Below are 13,681 nucleotides of genomic sequence, written 5' to 3'. Positions count from 1 at the left end.
TTGCAGAAAACATTCCTTCAACTTAGGCCCCCAGCCGCAACCCACCGGCTCGGGGACAATCCTACTTATCTCCAGCCGCAACCCACCGGCTCATAGACAATCCTACTTATCCCCAGCCACAACCCACCAGCTCGGGGACAATCCTACTTATCTCCAGCCGCAACCCACCAGCTCGGGGACAACCCTACTTATCCCCAGCCACAACCCACCAGCTCGGGGACAATCCTACTTATCCCCAACCACAACCCACCGGCTCGGGGACAACCCTACTTATCCCCAGCCACAACCCACCGGCTCGGGGACAACCCTACTTATCCCCAGCCACAACCCACCAGCTCGGGGACAACCCTACTTATCCCCAGCCACAACCCACCGGCTCGGGGACAACCCTACTTATCCCCAGCCACAACCCACCAGCTCGGGGACAATCCTACTTATCCCCAACCACAACCCACCGGCTCGGGGACAACCCTACTTATCCCCAGCCACAACCCACCGGCTCGGAGACAATCCTACTTATCCCCAGCCGCAACCCACCGGCTCAGGGACAATCCTACTAATCCCCAGCCACAACCCACCGGCTCAGGGACAATCCTACTTATCCCCAGCCGCAACCCACCGGCTCAGGGACAATCCTACTAATCCCCAGCCGCAACCTACCGGCTCAGGGACAATCCTACTTATCCCCGACCACAACCCACCGGCTCGGGGACAACCCTACTTATCCCCAGCCACAACCCACCGGCTCGGAGACAATCCTACTTATCCCCAGCCGCAACACACCGGCTCAGGGACAATCCTACTAATCCCCAGCCACAACCCACCGGCTCAGGGACAATCTTACTTATCCCCAGCCGCAACCCACCGGCTCAGGGACAATCCTACTAATCCCCAGCCACAACCCACCGGCTCAGGGACAATCCTACTTATCCCCAGCCGCAACCCACCGGCTCAGGGACAATCCTACTAATCCCCAGCCACAACCTACCGGCTCAGGGACAATCCTACTTATCCTCAGCTGCAGCCCTTCAGCTCAGGGACAATCCTACTTATCCCCAGCCGCAACCCACCGGCTCAGGGACAATCCTACTTATCCCTAGCTGCAGCCTACCGGCTCGGAGATAACCCTACTTATCCCCATCTGTAACCCACCGGCTCAGGGACAATCCTACTTATCCCCAGCCACAAACCACCGGTTTAGGGACAATCCTACTTATCCCCAACTGCAACCCACCGGCTCAAGGACAATCCTACTTATCCCCAGCCACAAACCACCGGCTCAGGGACAATCCTACTTATCCCCAGCCTCAAACCACTGGCTCGAGGACAATCCTACTTATCCCCATCCGCAACCCACCGGCTCAGGGACAAACCTACTTATCCCCATCTGTAACCCACCGGCTCAGAGACAGTCCTACTTATCCCCAGCCACAACCCTCCAGCTCGGGGACAATCCTACTTAATCTCCAGCCGAAACCCACCGGCTCAGGGACAATCCTACTTATCTCCAGCTGCAACCCACCGACTCAGGGACGATCCTACTGATCTCCAGCCACAACCCACCAGCTCAGGGACAATCCTACTAATCCTCAGCCACAACCCACCAGCTCAAGGACAATTCTACTTATCCCCAGCCACAAACCACTGGCTCAGGGACAATCCTACTTATCTCCAGCTGCAACCCACCGGCTCAGGGACAATCCTACTTATCTCCAGCTGCAACCCACCGGCTCAGGGACAATCCTACTAATCTCCAGCCACAACCCACCGGCTCAGGGACAATCCTACTAATCCCCAGCCACAACCCACTGGCTCAGAGACAATCATACTTATCCCCAGCCAGAAACCACTGGCTCAGAGACAATCCTACTTATCTCCAGCCGCAACCCACCGGCTCGGAGACGATCCTACTGATCTCCAGCCACAACCCACCGGCTCAGGGACAATCCTACTTATCTCCAGCCGCAACCCACCAGCCCGGGGACAATCCTACTTTTCCGCAGTAACCGCCATTTTACTTATTCTGAGTTAACCCCTTGTTAATGATACCACGGATTTGTCCCGAATCTGTCTCCATACAGAATTATTTCCTCCTCCAAAAACAAACCACCGCCAAGGCCGCCGTGACAATCCAAACCAAGGCAGGAAGGGGAGGGAAGGTGGGAAGATTCTTCCAACTTCCCCACTGGACTTCCTGAGGTCGGACCCTCCTTTTCCTCCCCGTGAACCCTCCCCAACATCCCCATCCAATCAGGTAAGCCATAATCCCCAAACTTCCTACCCTTCTTTCAACCCTATATGTTGTCCCTCCATTCCCCCAGTCATGTCGTCCCTGCGCTTCATCTATTTTTTTCGGCTCCGGGCCTACATTTCCCGGAACACTCATCCGGTCTGTCAGCTGTCATCTCCTTCTCCCTCCTCTGAGCCATATTAGAGAATCTAGAAGAGGAACTGAACAAATGAAGACAAGATAAATCCTGAGAGCCAATAACTCCACTCGGGATATCGGCCTCAGAACATGTTCTCCAGAGAAGTCGTATCTGCAGGGAAAGGTCTACTTACCAACCAACTCACTGTATTCGGCTGTTTTCTCCCATTTCAGTGATCTCATGGACTGGTGTCATGCTTTCTTCATGGCTTCTCTGCCTGGCTACCCCACATTCTCCTCTGAAATATCCACCATCATTCCTGGTGATTTTACCATCCCCATTAATGTGAACAACCCGGCTACATTCCAACTCTGCCAACTCCTGTCTCCAAATATCACCCAAACCGTCCTCTCCGCTCCTCCCATGACCTCCTGCTCTCTAGCTCCCTTGTCTCCTCCTCCCATGTTCATCTCCAGGACTTCTCCAGAGCCCCCCCATCCTCTGGAACTCTCTACCCCAATCTATCCGACTATCGCCTACTCTGCCCACTTTCAGGTGATCTCTGAAAACCGATCTCTTCAGGGAAGCCTATCCTGCCCTCAGCGAATAATGGAATCTTCTACTCCTCCTGCCAGTCCATCCCCCACAGTTACTACCTTTTGTACCACTAGCCCCTCCCTCTTAGATTGTAAACTGCCAGGATCAGGCCCCTCCCTCTTAGATTGTAAGCTCCCAGGATCAGCCCCTCCCTCTTAGATTGTAAGCTCCCAGGATCAGCCCCTCCCTCTTAGATTGTAAGCTCCTAGGATCAGCCACTCCCTCTTAGATTGTAAGCTCCCAGGATCAGCCCCTCCCTCTTAGATTGTAAGCTCCCAGGATCAGGCCCTCCCTCTTAGATTGTAAGCTCCCAGGATCAGCCCCTCCCTCTTAGATTGTAAGCTCCCAGGATCAGCCCCTCCCTCTTAGATTGTAAGCTCCCAGGATCAGGCCCTCCCTCTTAGATTGTAAGCTCCCAGGATCAGCCCCTCCCTCTTAGACTGTAAGCTCCAAGGATCAGGGCCTCCCTCTTAGACTGTAAGCTCCCAGGATCAGCCCCTCCCTCCTAGATTGTAAGCTCCCAGGATCAGCCCCTCCCTCTTAGATTGTAAGCTCCCAGGATCAGCCCCTCGCTCTTAGATTGTAAGCTCCCAGGATCAGCCCCTCCCTCTTAGATTGTAAGCTCCCAGGATCAGGCCCCTCCCTCTTAGATTGTAAGCTCCCAGGATCAGGCCCCTCCCTCTTAGATTGTAAGCTCCCAGGATCAGGCCCCTCCCTCTTAGATTGTAAGCTCCCAGGATCAGGCCCTCCTATCCCTCTTGTATTGATCTGTATTGTTGCTGTATTGTCTCCCGCTATGTTGTAAAGCGCTGAGCGTTGGCGCCATAAATCCTGTATAATAATAATAATAATAATAATAATATCATTTGTTGCTGGGTTTCTTAGCTTTTTTAGCTTTTCCGTTTTTATTTAGTTTATTTTATTCATTTTTTATTATTATTATTATTATAATTTTTTTTTTGTTCGGGTGGGAGTTAGAGTTAAGGTTGGGTTAGGATTAGGAATTAGGAGTTTATTTATTGTTAGGGTGTTAATAACAATACTACTACTAATCATAATCATAATAATAAAAATAAAAAACGGACAAATAAATGTAAAATATATAAAATAAATACACAAATAAATAAAAATATCCATAAAAAAAAATATAAAATATAAATGAATAATATATAATAAATAAATAACCAATAACCTTAACCCCCTAACATTAAACAAAATTTAAATAAACCATTAATAATAATAATAATAATAATAATAATAATAAATACCCTAACCTGAACATAAATAATAATAACCAACTAATTGAAGGCTGATGGATGTTACATCGATATATTAGTGTCTGTTCCTGAAATGATACAATGTAGCCGGCCATCATCTCTCCGCTCCTCGCGGGATCAGAACCCTCATCTAATGACAAGGAGCTTCCTCACAAATGTCTTCCGGGAAACTTCTATCTTCCTATTTCTGAGTTCGATGTGTTGGTGACCTTTAATGATTTATAACATACTGAAAAGAAAGACAAATTTTACTGGTGAAACGCTGAGCAGATAAAGATCGAATTTTCCCCCCCGCACCGCATTCCAGGGTGAATGAACACTTCAGGTGAAAGGCACCCCAATACCTGTCCTGCCCTCCTCTGTGCCTGAACACTCACCTGGCTCCAACTCCACTCCGGGACTCGCAGCAGAAACTCAGGCCAGCGGCCATAGGCTCCTTCTGCTGTCAGTCACACCCCTGTGAGGAAGGAGTGGTGGGGGGGACGTGACTTACCAGCGCTGTGTGTGTCTATGGACACACACAGCCCGGCTCTGGAGTGAAAATGCAGAGGTGACGTCATAGGACTCGGCTGGAGGAAAAGAAATGTAATCTCCAAACACGGAAAGGTTTCTTCTTATATAGGATTTATATTATTAATATTATTCAGGGTTTCTATTATTATTATCATTATATTCAGGATTTATGGTATTATTATTATTAGTATTATTATTCATTTATTATAGTAGTAATAGTAGTAGTATTCAGGGTTTCTATTATTAGTATTCAGGGTTTCTATTATTAGTATTCAGGGTTTCTATTATTAGTATTCAGGGTTTCTATTATTAGTATTCAGGGTTTCTATTATTAGTATTTATATATTATGAATATTATTCAGGATTTCTGTATTTATTTTTCAGGATTTTTCTATATCCATGGAAGATTTATTCGGAGTTTCTGGCACAAAGTGTTGCGTTTATTGACTCTTCTCTGTCTTCTGGCTGGAAGGTGAATCCTGTTTCCTGTGAGCAGACGAGGAATCCCTCCAGGCATTAGGCACAAGGACGGGTTCCCCATCAGGCTGCAGATTTATCGGATTTCCTTACTGGCAGCACAGCTATAGGAACCTCACCGGAAAGATCCAAAGAGAACGAAGTTCCGCCCCTCAGCCTTCGTATCCGGAATATTCTGGCTCTTCTGTTTCCCCTTTAAATTAAAACTAAAGGTTAAACAAGAAAATAATAAAGTCGTTATACTTCCCTGTTTTGTGTCATTCCATTCCATAGGAAGGTCACTTACCTCCTCTTCTGGAGTCCTCCATCATCACCGACAGATTCTCCTCCTCTGGATGCCTCCTGCAACAAACCGAGTCCTATGACGTCACCTCTGCATTTTCACTCCAGAGCCGGGCTGTGTGTGTCCATAGACATCAGCAGGACCGGTATCTGCTCCTTTGTGCAAGGAGGAACAAAATGACCTACAAAATGACCTCCAGCAGGCCACTGGTGTGAATGTCTCTGACCAATCAGAAACAGACTTCATGAGGGTGGCCTGAGGGCCCGATGTCCTCTAGTGGCCCCTGTGCTCACTGCCCGGCACCATAGAGCTGGATTGGCATTTGCCATTGAACACCAGAATTGGCAGGTCCACCACTGGCGCCCTGTGCTTTTCACAGATGAGAGCAGGTTCCCCCTGAGCACATGTGACAGACGTGAAAGGGTCTGGAGAAGCCGTGGAGAACGTTCTGCTGCCTGTAACATGGTTCAGTATGACCGTTCTGGTGGTGGGTCAGTGATGGTCTGGGGAGGCATATCCATGGAGGGACACACAGACCTCTACAGGATAGACAATGGCACCCTGACTGCCATTAGGTATGGGGATGAAATCCTTGGACCCATTGTCAGACTCTGTGGAAGGAAGACTACACATCCCATCTGCTACCATGTAGATCTCAATGGAGCCCAGTGCAGGACATCATCAGTCCTGAATTTACTTCCTCCAGCTCCATAATGGCGGGTCCATGCCATCGCACAGACCAGGGGATGCACTGATCGCAATGCTCTGCAGGGGACGCAATGATTGCAATGCTCTGCAGGGGACGCACTGATTGCAATTCTCTGAAGAGGACGCACTGATCGCAATGCTCTGAAGGGGATGCACTGATCGCAACGCTCTGCAGGGGACGCACTGATCACAATGCTCTGCAGTGGACACAATGATTACAATGCTCTGCAAGGGATGCACTGATCTCAATGCTCTGCGGGGGACTCACTGATTGCAATGCTCTGCAGGGGAAGCACTGATTGCAATGCTCTGCAGGGGACACAATGATTACAATGCTCTGCAGAGGACACACTGATTGTAATGCTCTGCAGGGGACGCAATGATTACAATGCTCTGCAGGGGACGCACTGATTGTAATGCTCTGCAGGGGACGCAATGATTACAATGCTCTGCAGGGGATGCACTGATTGTAATGCTCTGCAGGGGATGCACTGATTGTAATGCTCTGCAGGGGAAGCAATGATTACAATGTTCTGCAGGGGATGCACTGATTGCAATGCTCTGCGGGGGACGCACTGATTGTAATGCTCTGCAGGGGATACACTGATTGTAATGCTCTGCAGGCAATGCAAAAATTATAAATGCACATTTTTTTCATCAATCTGGTTGCATAAATGTTTAAAAGGGATCCCCCCACCTGGTGCAGTACCGCTCTTGGATGACAGGTGTCAGTGTCGGCCTGTACCATCCCTGCAGAAAGGTGATGTAATTAATGGATCCTTTCCTGGGGGGTCATGGAGGCCGCCATGGGGGGGCTTCAGCATGTCATGTCCTGGCAGGAGGATGACTGAGGGGGATATCCTCCCAGCTCTTCCTCAGTGGCAGTCTTTGGTTGGCAGTTCGGCTTCTTCTTGGTTTCTCCTCTTCTGGGATTTGCTGTTTAAAAAAAAAATCCTCAAATTTCCAAAATAAAAATATAAAAAAGAAACAGATAAATAATGAAACGTGGAGCGCCATTCTGCTGCGATGTGTCCCGGGAAAGGCCGTGCATTTATGGAAACACCATCACTGACATCCTGGGCTGCAACATGGTAAAATGTCAATGAGAGAACAACAATGTAACATATTATTATTATACAGGATTTATAAAGTGCCAATAGTTGGCTCAGCGCTGTACATTACAAAGGGGGACAGAACATGTGACAGAACAATACCAATACAATGTGATACATGAGGGGATCGAGGGCCCTGATCCTGGGAGCTTACAATCTAGGAGGGGGGGATGGTGGCACAGGAGGAGATAGCTGTGGGGGATGGAGTGGTAGGAGGAGTGGAGGAGATCGGCAGGTTAGCAGGGGGTGGGGTAGGCTTCCCTGAAGAGATGGGTTTTCAGGGTGCGTCTAAAGGAGAGGAGAGTAGGTGATAATCTGATGGGTTGGGGCAGGGAGTTCCAGAGGATGGGTGACACCCTGGAGAAGTCCTGGAGGCGGGCATGGGAGGAGGAGACCAGGGAACTAGAGAGAAGGAGGTCTTGTGAGGAGCGGAGTGTGCGTGTTGGGCGGTACTTGGATATTAGGTCAGTGATGTAGTTCGGGGCAGTATGGTGGACGGCTTTGTACGTCAGTGTTAGGACTTTGAATTTGATCCGTTGTGCAATCGGAAGCCAGTGGAGGGATTGGCAGAGGGGGGTGGAGGACACTGAGTGGAGGCCAGTGGAGGGATTGGCAGAGGGGGGAGGAGGACAGTGAATGGAGGGCAGTGGAGGGATTGGCAGAGGGGTGGAGGACACTGAGTGGAGGCCAGTGGAGGGATTGGCAGAGGGGGGTGGAGGACACGGAGTGGAGGCCAGTGGAGGGATTGGCAGAGGGGGGTGGAGGACACTGAGTGGAGGCCAGTGGAGGGATTGGCAGAGAGGAGTGGAGGACACTGAGTGGAGGCCAGTGGAGGGATTGGCAGAGGGGGGTGGAGGCCAGTGGAGGGATTGGCAGAGGGGAGTGGAGGACACTGAGTGGAGGCCAGTGGAGGGATTGGCAGAGGGGGGAGGAGGACACTGAGTGGAGGCCAGTGGAGGGATTGGCAGAGGGGGGTGGAGGACACTGAATGGAGGCCAGTGGAGGGATTGGCAGAGAGGGGTGGAGGACACTGAGTGGAGGCCAGTGGAGGGATTGGCAGAGGGGGGTGGAGGACACTGAGTGGAGGCCAGTGGAGGGATTGGCAGAGAGGAGTGGAGGACACTGAGTGGAGCCAGTGGAGGGATTGGCAGAGGGGGGTGGAGGCCAGTGGAGGGATTGGAAGAGGGGGGTGGAGGACACTGAGTGGAGGCCAGTGGAGGGATTGGCAGAGAGGGGTGGAGGACACTGAGTGGAGCCAGTGGAGGGATTGGCAGAGGGGGGTGGAGGACATTGAATGGAGGGATTGGCAGAGGGGGGTGGTGGATGCGGAGCGGTTGGAAAGGTGAATGAGTCTGGCTGCCGTATTCAGGATGGACTGAAGAGGGGATAGCCAGCGGCGAGGCAGGCCAGTGAGGAGGGAGTTGCAGTAGTCCAGTCGTGATATGATGAGGGAGTGGATGAGCTGTTTAGTGGTTTCTGGAGTTAGGAACGTGCGGATTTTGGCGATGTTGCGGAGGCGGAGTCTGCATGTTGCGGAGGCGGAGTCTGCATGTTGCGGAGGTGGAGTCTGCATGAGTTTGTTAAAGATTGGACTTGGGGCTGGAAGGATAGGTTGGAGTCCAGAATGACACCAAGTACTCTGGCCTGCGGGGCGGGCTTGATGGTGGCGTTGTTGGATGTGATGGAGAAGTCAATGGGGGGTGGGGTCCGGGCTGGGGGGAAGACTAGGAGCTCGGTTTTGGAGAGGTTCAGTTTAAGGAAGTGGAGCGACATCCAGTCTGATATGTCGCTCAGTAGGTGTGTGATTCGGGCGGAGACCGAGGGGGTGAGGTGGGGGGGGCGGAGACCGAGGGGGTGAGGTGGGGGGGGCGGAGACCGAGGGGGTGAGGTGGAGGGTTGAGAGATAGATTTGTGTGTCGTCGGCATAGAGGTGGTGAGAGTGTATGAGTTGGCCAAGGGAGGAGGTGTAGATGGAGAAGAGAAGGGGCCCGAGGACAGAACCTTGCAGGCGAATCTCCGGTCACCGCACTGCGATTTGTCTGCGATTTCAGCGCAATTTCAGGTGCAATTTATGAAGACTTTATTGTGACTTGTGAAGATTGTCAACGAATTCCTGCATCTAATGAATGTGAATGTCGCCGTCTCAACATGCGCGACTTGCTGCGGTGCGATTTCTAAAGTAGTGACTTTTTCTGCAATTTTGTTGTGATTTCACATACATAGAATGGAAATCGGACCGCAAATCGCAAGAAATCGTTGAAAATCTTCACAGGTAGTAATACCCCCCCCCCCCAGCCCCCCCCCTTCCCTCCGGTCACACAGATACGACTTTGAAATCGTCCTACTTTCAGTGAAGTTGTGCGGTTTTAAAGCCAGACATCATTCCAGATATCTATGCAAGTCGCACCTGAAGACGCTGCAAGCGCTACTTTAGAAATCGGCGAGCCTCCGACCAAGTCCGATTTGCACCGATATAGCTGCTGTAATTGCGGACAATAGGCTGTGACTTGCCGTGTGATTTACCAGTCACATGGTATGGCACATCGCATGGCAGGTCGCATGGCACATCGCATGGGAAGTCGCATGGCACATCGCATGGCACATCACATGGCACGTGACATAGCACGTCACATGGCACATCACATGGCACGTCACATGGCACATCGCATGGCACATCACATGGCACGTGACATAGCACGTCGCATGGCACGTCACATGGCACATCGCATGGCACATCACATGGCACGTCACATGGCACATCGTATGGCAAGTCGTATGGCACGTTGCATGGCACATCGCATGGCAGATCGCATGGCACGTCACATTGCATGGCACATCACATGGCATGTCACATTTCATGGCACATCACATGGCACGTCGCATAGCACATCATACGGCACATCACATGGCACGTCACATTTCATGGCACATCACATGGCACGTCGCATAGCACATCACATGGCACATCACATGGCACGTCACATTTCATGGCACATCACATGGCACGTCGCATAGCACATCACACGGCACATCACATGGCACGTCACATTTCATGGCACGTCACATGGCACATCGCATAGCACATCACATGGCACATCGCATGGCACGTCATATGGCACATCGTATGGCACATCACATGGCACGTCACGTAGCACATCACATGGCACGTCACATGGCACATCGCATGGCACATCACATGGCACGTCATATGGCACATCGTATGGCACATCGTATGGCACGTCACATGGCACGTCGCAGCCGGTGTGACCCGCATCTGGGGGGTTGTTGCTACTTCTGAAGATTTTCAACAATTTCTTGCCATGTGCGCTACATTCTATGGATGTGAAATCGCAACAAAACTGCAGAAAAAGTCACAGAAGAGCTGCTGCAGAAATCACACCACAGCAAATCGCACGACGACACCGACATTCACATTCATGAGATGCAGGAAATTGTTTAAAATCTTCACAAGTAAAGTTTTCAGAAATCGCGCTCAAATCGCATGATTTTAAATCGCAGCGTTGTGACCGGCGACTTGCTGATCCAGAATTCCAGTGTCCTGACTTCTTGTGAACAGAACTGATATCTCGAACAATGATTTCAGCTTTCCTAGTTATAAGCTGAAAAACTACAGAACACCTCCCCCCTATGTAATAAAGATGTGAAAAGGGAGGTGCTTATAGTCCAGATTTTCAGCCACTGATCCTGCCAGAAACACACTTCCTGTCCTAGGGTGACAACTCTTCTCCTCTATAGACCCAGTGTAGTCAGCGTTGTCACCCTAGGACAGGAAGTGTGTTACTGGCAGGATCACCTGCTGAAAAAATTAAAGAAAAAAAAAACAGAAAAGAAAACGAATGCAGCCGCCTCACCTAAGGACTGCTAAGCTGCAATAAATAGACGTTTGTTTTGGGGTTTGGAAATGTTGGAGGTTGGGCTGACACCCGAGCGTTCTGGGAATGTGCAGATATCTTAGATTGTAAGCTCCCAGGATCAGCCCCTCCCTCTTAGATTGTCAGCTCCCAGGATCAGCCCCTCCCTCTTAGATTGTCAGCTCCCTGGATCAGCCCCTCCCTCTTAGATTGTAAACTCCCAGGATCAGCCCCCCCTCTTAGATTGTAAGCTCCCAGGATCAGCCCCTCCCTCTTAGATTGTAAACTCCCAGGATCAGCCCCTCCCTCTTAGATTGTAAACTCCCGGGATCAGCCCCCCCTCTTAGATTGTAAGCTCCCAGGATCAGCCCCTCCCTCTTAGATTGTAAGCTCCCGGGATCAGCCCCTCCCTCTTAGATTGTAAGCTCCCAGGATCAGCCCCTCCCTCTTAGAGTGTAAGCTCCCAGGGTCAGCCCCTCCCTCTTAGATTGTAAGCTCCCAGGATCAGCCCCTCCCTCTTAGACTGTAAACTCCCAGGATCAGCCCCTCCCTCTTAGATTGTAAACTCCCAGGATCAGGCCCTCCCTCTTAGATTGTAAGCTCCCAGGATCAGCCCCTCCCTCTTAGATTGTAAGCTCCCAGGATCAGCCCCTCCCTCTTAGATTGTAAACTCCCAGGATCAGGCCCCTCCCTCCTAGATTGTAAACTCCCAGGATCAGGCCCTCCCTCTTAGATTGTAAGCTCCCAGGATCAGCCCCTCCCTCTTAGATTGTAAACTCCCAGGATCAGCCCCTCCCTCTTAGATCGTAAGCTCCCGGGATCAGCCCCTCCCTCTTAGATAGTAAACTCCCGGGATCAGCCCCTCCCTCTTAGATCGTAAGCTCCCGGGATCAGCCCCTCCCTCTTAGATCGTAAGCTCCCGGGATCAGCCCCTCCCTCTTAGAACGTAAACTCCCAGGATCAGGCCCCTCCCTCTTAGATCGTAAGATCCCAGGATCAGGCCCCTCCCTCTTAGATCGTAAACTCCCAGGATCAGCCCCTCCCTCTTAGATCGTAAGCTCCCGGGATCAGCCCCTCCCTCTTAGATCGTAAACTCCCGGGATCAGCCCCTCCCTCTTAGATCGTAAGCTCCCGGGATCAGCCCCTCCCTCTTAGATCGTAAACTCCCAGGATCAGGCCCCTCCCTCTTAGATCGTAAGCTCCCAGGATCAGGCCCCTCCCTCTTAGATTGTAAACTCCCAGGATCAGCCCCTCCCTCTTAGATCGTAAGCTCCCGGGATCAGCCCCTCCCTCTTAGATCGTAAACTCCCGGGATCAGCCCCTCCCTCTTAGATCGTAAGCTCCCGGGATCAGCCCCTCCCTCTTAGATCGTAAGCTCCCGGGATCAGCCCCTCCCTCTTAGATCGTAAGGTCCCGGGATCAGCCCCTCCCTCTTAGATCGTAAACTCCCAGGATCAGGCCCCTCCCTCTTAGATCGTAAGCTCCCAGGATCAGGCCCCTCCCTCTTAGATCATAAACTCCCAGGATCAGCCCCTCCCTCTTAGATTGTAAGCTCCCAGGATCAGGCCCCTCCCTCTTAGATCGTAAGCTCCCGGGATCAGGCCCCTCCCTCTTAGATTGTAAGCTCCCAGGATCAGCCCCTCCCTCTTAGATTGTAAGCTCCCAGGATCAGCCCCTCCCTCTTAGATTGTAAGCTCCCAGGATCAGGCCCTCCCTCTTAGATTGTAAGCTCCCAGGATCAGGCCCTCCCTCTTAGATTGTAAGCTCCCAGGATCAGGCCCTCCCTCTTAGATTGTAAGCTCCCAGGATCAGGCCCTCCCTCTTAGATTGTAAGCTCCCAGGATCAGGCCCTCCCTCTTAGATTGTAAGCTCCCGGGATCAGGGCCCTGGGTTTTCTCTTGTACCAAATCGTATTGTAGCTGTCCTGTCTGCCCTCATGTTGTACAGCGTTGCGCACACTGTTGGCGCCATAAATCCCGTATAATAATAATTCGTCCAGCATTTGCTCGCCACATTTGGGTGCCGCCAACATCGGATTTTGCTCGCAGGTTCACAAAGCGGCCACAAGTGGATGTCATTTCAAAGTTATTTTGCAGCTTTAAAAATAAACTCCCCAGTGATCCCGCCATGTTGAAGCACTTCCTGTTATCGGGTGACAACACATCTTCCAAATCCCCCCCCCCCCGCTTTACCACACTGGGGATGACTACAAGCGGCTGTTTACACAGCCATGGCCCGCCGTTGTCACCATCCTGTACCCTGAAACATGCCAGGCAGCCATCGCTGGGGTCCTCATAGACCGGAAGTGGCGGCAAATAGGCTGCAGGCGATCCGCAGAGCTGAGATACAACAAAGGAGGAAAATAAAAGAAAGCAGAATTTTATTTAAAACAAAAAAATGGCAGTTGTTTATAATACACATCCAGCAAACCGAACGTCACGAGGTGGGGGGGGGTCCCTCCTACAAATGAGCC

General features: G+C 51.2%; 1 long non-coding RNA gene across 1 annotated transcript; it reads left to right on the top strand.

The window, feature by feature from the left end:
• Window positions 1-2,288: 2,288 nt before the first annotated feature.
• LOC149452318 (uncharacterized) lies at window positions 2,289-5,481 on the top strand. The gene is made up of 2 exons (XR_016314893.1): window positions 2,289-2,714; window positions 5,141-5,481. It is a non-coding gene; the product is annotated as an uncharacterized LOC149452318 (long non-coding RNA).
• Window positions 5,482-13,681: the final 8,200 nt, after the last annotated feature.

The sequence above is a fragment of the Staurois parvus genome, unplaced genomic scaffold (genome assembly GCF_062004578.1).
Source record: "Staurois parvus isolate SC_StPar_1 unplaced genomic scaffold, SC_StPar_1.0 ptg000480l, whole genome shotgun sequence".
NCBI lineage: Eukaryota > Metazoa > Chordata > Amphibia > Anura > Ranidae > Staurois > Staurois parvus.
This window is presented reverse-complemented; position numbering and strand designations above follow the sequence as displayed.